Below are 7,898 nucleotides of genomic sequence, written 5' to 3' on the forward strand. Positions count from 1 at the left end.
TTTAATCGTGTATTTCAATTATGTATTTGTAGTTCAATTATTTATTTCAATTTGTATTCGTATTTCAATTAGGTATTTATAGTCCAATTGCATTTTATTTTAATTATTTGCATTTAAATTACACAATTGTATTAAATTAATAATTAAATATTTATTGATTAAATTAAATGAATAATTATAAAAAAATTTGTTCTAATATTTAATTATTAAATAATAAAATAAATATTAAATTATTATTTATAATTATAAAAAACAAATAAAAAATATTAAAAAATTTTAAGAAAAGAAAAACTAAAGACATGCATCAAATTTGGTGCAAAAATGGGGATGCTATTTTGGCGCAAAAAATAGTGCCCCCATTCGAGAGAATATGTTGCGCCAAAATGGCAGCGTTGGATTTGGCCTAAGAGACCGATTTTTTGAATTTTAAGTCCTTTAAAAAAATTTTGTGAAACTCGTGTTTACACTATATTTATAAATTAGATTAATGGTCATTGCATATTGATAATCATTAGGCCACACCTGACATTTTCTTTTTTGGAATAGAACGAATTTTAAAAGTAGGTCTCTTAAATAATACAATACACTAATTTTTTTTTATCGATAAGATGTTTTTTATTGTCAAGCTGGGTGGGTTCGAGTTGGCAGGGACGGAGCCACCCCAAAGGTTGGGGTGGGCTCCAGCGGTCCAGCCAATGCTAAAAAAAAATTATTAGTTATATTGTATATTTAATTATTTAAGGTTAAAATTGTAATATTAGCTCATCCTAAATTTTTTGCTTAGCCCAATACTTAGTTCAATCTATTTTCTAAAACATATTTGTGTAGACTTGGTAAAGCATATGTTTCTGAAATATATTTGTGGGATCTGCGCTAATTGATTTATAAAATTGTTTTTCAAAAAAAGTGAATTAAGCATATGAAACACATCTTCTTCTTCATTTATTTTTTCATTCAAGTTTATTCTCACTCGCTCCGAACATTCAATTTTTATCTGGACTTTTGTGTTTTTTTAAATTGGATTTTGTTTTTTAACCGCTTAATTTAATTGATGTGTGAAATCATGGATTTCTAAAAAATAATTGTGATGCAGATTTTCTGATATATATTATTGAAATGATTTAGTTTCTATAATTTTCTATGTCATTTTGAATTTTTTTCATTTGAAATAAATATTTTTGCATTTTAATTTCTTAAATCTTTTTTTTACAAGAAAATTTCTCATTCTTTTATTATAACTGATTAGATATTTTTTGAGTCGTTCACGTGTGATTTTTTTTTCATGGTATATATGATCTGATCTATATTACTTAAAACAACATATTTTTTTCTTTTGATTATATTGTAAGAATATTGATATTGAAGAGGAAAATTTAGTATGTTATATATGTGAAACTTATATCTTTTACAACCACCAAGAATTTTCACGAATCAGTTCACTTGAAACATCAGCAGTTTATATTTTTACCATTAAATGTTTTGCAACTATTCCTTGATTATATGTTATTTTTTTATTATATTTTATTTTTAAAATATTTAATTTATATTATTTTAACTTTTTACCGAAACAGCCAGCCCCGGGTTAAAAATTTTTCTGGCTACATCTCTGTGGGTCGAGTTGTCGAGAATATTATTTTATAATTTTTCACCTGAACCCAAACCCGATTCAACCCGAAAATGACCAACCTGAACTCGAACCAGCTAACTCGATCATTCCGATTTTTTTAATTTTATTTTTTAACAAAATAATAAATCACAATAACAAAATCTAAGCTTATATATAATTTAAATTTAAATTTAAAAGTTTATTTGTAGAAAATTTAAAGTATACTTACTACAAAAATCAAAATTTATTTTAAAAAATCAAAATTGTATAAAATAAATATTAAATGATGAAAATCTATTCGATCAATATAAAATAATTTTTTTTCAAACGTACAACATATAAAAATATAGCAAATATTTTTTAGTTTTATATAAAAATAATAATAAAAAATTCGGGTCATCTCGGGTCAATCCGGACGATCCGAACGCGATTAATTTTCTCGAGTTAGCTTTCGGGTTGAATCCTTAACCCAAAAACCTTCAACCCTAACCCAAGATTTGAGATTGACTCCTGTCGGGTTAGGTTCATTTTTTACACTCCTATTTTTTCTAGAACAAAGCATTTAAAATGAAAATCAAAATACAAAATTTCAAATTTCATATAAATAAAAAATAAATATGACACGACCAAATAAAAAAATAAAAAATAATATAAACAATCAGTTAAATATTATATATGGTGCCGTTTTACAGCAAAAATATCATCTAAATTACTTTTGCGAAAGTATTTATTTGAATGGAGCATAAGAACTAATGAATCCTTAAACGATTTTTTTTTTAATTTGAATTTGAGCTCCAAAATTGGCTTAAAGCTAAATAATAAGAAGGCAATCCAGCAGCGGATATCTTAGGTTCAATTCTTGTTGACTGCGGGTAGTTTTCCTAATTTATTCATGTAAATTTAGAAATTTCTTTGTAATTTCTATACTCGAGATGAGCAAAAATCCCGTCAATAGTATGGACAGTTACGTTATATCTTTAAAAGAAAAGAAGGCAATCCATTGATGTTGTATGCCACTCTAGGAGAAAAACTTTTGGTGCATATTTTGTACAAGATGTTCGATGGAAAAAATACTAATAAGTCGCACATGTGTATTTTCAAATGAGATTTTCATCCGAAAATCTTGTACAAATACACGGTAAGTGTTTCTCCCAGTGTATCATAGCATCGTCTCACATCTACGATTCATCTTGAGACACCAAAAGCAAATTCTCATAATCAGATTCAAGCAACATGATTTTCAGGCACTAAGTTAAAAGGGTTTTTCCTGGGGTTTTTTTTATTTTTACTGTAAATTAAAAAATAAATTTCAAAAATACCGTGAATTTAAAAAAATTTCAAAAATACAGTAAAACTCCAAATCTGACAGCGGATGCTCAGGTGTACGTGGCAGAGTCCGCTAACACTTGGAGCGGATGCTGCGTCGTGGCGTGCCACGCCAGCAGCATCCGCTCCAAGTGTCCCGGATGCCATTAATCCCCACCCCATCCGCTCCAAGTGTCCCGGATGCCATTAATCCCCACCCACCTCTGTGAATTCAATAATTCATGTTTTTTGTTGCGCCCACCCACCTCTGTGAATTGAATTCAATAATTCATGTTTCTTCCTCCATTGTCTCTACGGCATTTTTTTTCTTCTCAATTTTAGTTTCTTTGACCGTAGATTTTTCCGTCATCGTTCGTCCAATTGCAAATCCGAGAGTACTTTCGGAATCCTTGCAACAAGATTTTTTTTTTACACCAATTTTTCGAGTTTTCTTCGCCCTCTCGGAAACATCGACTGACCAACCGTGTTTTTTTTCATCGTCGTTCATCACCGCCGATCGTTGTTCAAGCTAGAAAGAAGATATTTAGGTTTGTTGGAGCTCTATTTCAAAATTTGAAGGTAAATTCGAGAGTAGGGTTTTGAAATTTGGGTATTTTGGTTTAATTGAGTTACTATAATTGAAATATGTTTAATTGTTGCTTGTAGGTACTAAAAAAAAAAAAGTCATTCGAAGGTATGGATTATTTTTCAGAATTTTTTTAAGCATAATTTTGAATTTTAAGTTTATTTTAATAATATGTTTTAGTATATATTTCAAATTTCTTCTTTTTTATAATATATTATATTAATATAATAAAAATTAAATGTAATAATAATAAAAAAAAAAAGTCATTCGAAGGTATGGATTATTTTTCAGAATTTTTTTAAGCATTATTTTGAATTTTAAGTTTATTTTAATAATATGTTTTAGTATATATTTCAAATTTCTTTTTTTTATAATTAAATATATTATATTAATATAATAAAAATTAAATGTATTAATAATAAAGAATAGTTATGTTACGTGTTATTATTATTTTAATCTTATAATATATTTAAATATAGAATTATATATATATATATATATATATATATATATATATAAAACGTTATTGTTATTATATTAGATATATATGAATATATATTATCTTATTATTGATATACTATATAAATATAGAATATATATTATTAGATTGAAATATATATTGTTATTATATAAGATATATATGCATATATATTACCTTATTATTGATATACTATATAAATATAGAATATATATTATTATATTGAAATATATATATATATATATATATATATATATATATATTTCAATATAATAATATAAAGAATAGTTATGTTACGTGTTGTTATTATTTTAATCTTATAATATATATAAATATAGAATTATATATATATATATATAAAACGTTATTGTTATTATATTATCTTATTATTGATATACTATATAAATATAGAATATATATTATTAGATTGAAATATATATTATTATTATATAAGATATATATGCATATATATTACCTTATTATTGATATACTATATAAATATAGAATATATATTATTATTATATATATATATATCAATAATAAGGTAATATATATGCATATATATCTAATATAATAACAATAACGTTTATATATATATATATATATAGAGTTTTGCTATCCTGCCCACCCACCGTGCCCACATAATGTGCCCACCAAGAGGTGACACTCAACTATTGGACGTACAATTCATCACATCCAATAGTTGAGTGACACCTCATGGTGGGCACATTAGGTGGGCACAGTGAGTGGGCAGGATAGCAAAATTATATATATATATATATATATATATATATATATATATATATATACTTTATTGTTATCGTTATTATATTAAATATGTGTCATATATAGACATATATTGTTATATGCATAGATTAAAATTTATTTTATTTTATTTTATTTTTATGTTTTGTTATTTTGTAATTTTATAATATGTATTTATTGGTTTGCATTATATAATTGTTAGTATATTTGTCAGGATGACAACAAATCGAGGGCCAATAGATTCCAGTGTGCTATATTTACAAGCAACACATATGTCGTCAGAAGTTTCCACAAAAACAATTGATGACATAGTTCGAGTCAAACGATCCGATAATTTGATTTGGCAGTTATTTAATGATCATGGTCTGCACAGTCGTGTGATTGCATATTTAAATAACATGGGGTTTTATGGTGTTTTGCTGTGTGGATCTCGACAATATGATAATAATTTAATTACTGCTTTGGTTGAACGATGGCGACATGAAACACATACATTTCATTTTAGATGTGGTGAAGCAACCATCACTTTACAGGATATTTCCATTATTTGGGGTCTGCCTATTGATGGTGAGCCTGTAATTGGTATAGATGTTTCACACAGAGTTGAAGAGTGGCAGCATATATGTTTGAATTTATTGGGATTTACGCCACTTACGTCGCATTTCAAAGGTGGCCACTTATCGATGACCGCTTTATATGAGCATTGCATGGTTGCACATATCGATGATAATAGTCCAGAAATAGATGTCGTAAAATATACCCGTTGTGTAGCATTAATGATTATTGGAGGAATCATGGTTCCAGATTATCAAGGAGGATCTGTTAGATTGATTTTTTTGTAACTACTTCGGGATATTGAACGCATAAGATCTTATAGTTGGGGAAGTGCAGTTCTGGCATTCCTATATCGTGAGTTATGCAATGCAACACGGATAAGAAAAGCTATAATATCCGGGCCTCTATTTATCTTACAGGTATAAATTTTGAAGTTCATCTAATATCACATTATAATAATTTCTAATTTAATTTATTACTGATGGCAGGTATGGGCATGGAGCAGGATTACATTTGTTAATCCTGATATGAATGGATTATCTCTTATTGTGCGCCAAAATGAATTGGAGGAAAATATTCCATATGCTCCTTATGGTGCACGATAATATTTGAAAAATATTAGCATTGTATAAATTACAAATTCATTTTATAATAATTTTAATAATCTTTTTTTATTGTAGGTGGTCAAATGTGTTTAGTTTTAGTTACACTCATTCACCAACACATGCTGTTAGAATTATAAGAGATTGCTTCGATCGTATGACTAATGTCGAGGTGTGTTATTGGATTATTGAAACTTTACAACAATTATATTAATTTATATTTATTAATTAAAAATGATTTTATTATTATTATGCAGTTTAACTGGATAGTTTACAACAAAAAAAATGCTGATGTTAAAGCGATTATTAGTACATACGATAATAGAATCTGGCGATGTGTTTGTCCTCTGATTTATTTTGATATTGTGGAGATGCATCGTCCTGACCGGGTCTTGAGGCAGTTCAAAATGCGACAATCTATTCCTAGGCCTGCAGTTGACAACGATAACCTACACAATGTTAATAGAACAGGTCATCGCAACACAGATTGGAAAGAGTATCATAAAGATGCAATTATTCTTTGGAATGGAAAATTGAGTAATGTTGCCCGAGGCGAACGCCACGGAAGATCTAGGCAAGTCGATGATGATTACTTTCCATGGTTTGATCGCATTACTGTACGATTTATATCTCCTGCAGTAACTGGGCTTGGTTTTAGGCCATATCAATCGAATTTAGATATTGGCGGACACAATAATATTCCACAAAATTTTGGTGTGTCATCCCCTGATTCGCATCAGTCATCATCGAGGTTTGTTCCTCCTCGGCCATCTGGTGAGTTTTACAACGCGGGTCCATCTGGTGGGTTCTACAACGCAGGTCCATCTGGTGGGTTCTACAACGCAGGGCCATCTAGTGGGTTGTACAATACCGGACCATTCGGTGGATTTTACAGTGCAGGACCATCTGGTTCATATGTTGATGCCGGTTATCATACTCCATTTTGTGAAAATATCCAAAGTTTTACAGATCTTCTTAATGCTGGTCAACACAATACTCTGGCTCCTGAAAGAAACGTTCCGTCACCTGTAATATTCCCTAGTTATTCAGATGAGCAACAAGAGAGGAGTGAAGAAATTGTTGATGCTCCTGTTGTGCGTAGAGGACAACGTAGACGTAGACCACCTGCTTGTGGTACCGATGGTCATTTGTATAACTGCAATTGTCATGAACAATCATGATATATATTTTTTGTTTTATAGTAATTGATAATTAGTTATGCATGTGATTTTTGTTTTTTTTCTTTTCGTATGAGTTTTGTTTAATTACACCACAATTATTTTAAATATTTTATTAAGTTGATTCAAACCAATATGAAGAAAAATGCTAGTAGTGTAATAGATAAATGCATTTAAACCAATATCAAATATGCTACAATTTTTCTTCACGCAATCTATTGTCCACGTTCATCTGATGCTCCTGAAATACAAAAAATAGACATATACAATTTAAAATATATTACACAATATATTTTTAGCAACAAATTAGATTTCCAAAGATTATACCTGTTCGTTCTTCGTTGTTGTCTCTCTCTCGCTACCGGCCTGTCCATCTCGTTTCTTAGTCGAGTCGTTGTATCCCTACCTGCTCTTCTTCTTTCACGTCTAACTGGGTTGTGTTGCAATTCAAAGGTAGGACGATCCCAATATCTTTCATCTGCAAGAGGTTCAAATCTTTCTTCATACGTTGCGAGGTACTCCGATATATTGTACCATGGTTGCACAAGTGTCGTGGGATCTAACGAGTGCCATTTAGCGGTGCAAATAGCATGAGAACACGGGATGCCGAAAATTGTCCATTTACCACATGAACAATTTGTTGTTGATATTCTCACCACTTGCATGTGTTGGCCGCGACTTGGCCTTCCTCCGGTCGCAACCTGAGCAGTTTGTGATCGTACATCATATTTAACAACACGATGTTCACTAGATTTCTTCGCCCATTCCTCATACTTTCGCCGTGCATAATCCGACCACAGTTGATTTTCTTGAACCATACGTT

The sequence above is a fragment of the Henckelia pumila genome, chromosome 2 (genome assembly GCF_033568475.1).
Source record: "Henckelia pumila isolate YLH828 chromosome 2, ASM3356847v2, whole genome shotgun sequence".
Taxonomy (NCBI): domain Eukaryota; kingdom Viridiplantae; phylum Streptophyta; class Magnoliopsida; order Lamiales; family Gesneriaceae; genus Henckelia; species Henckelia pumila.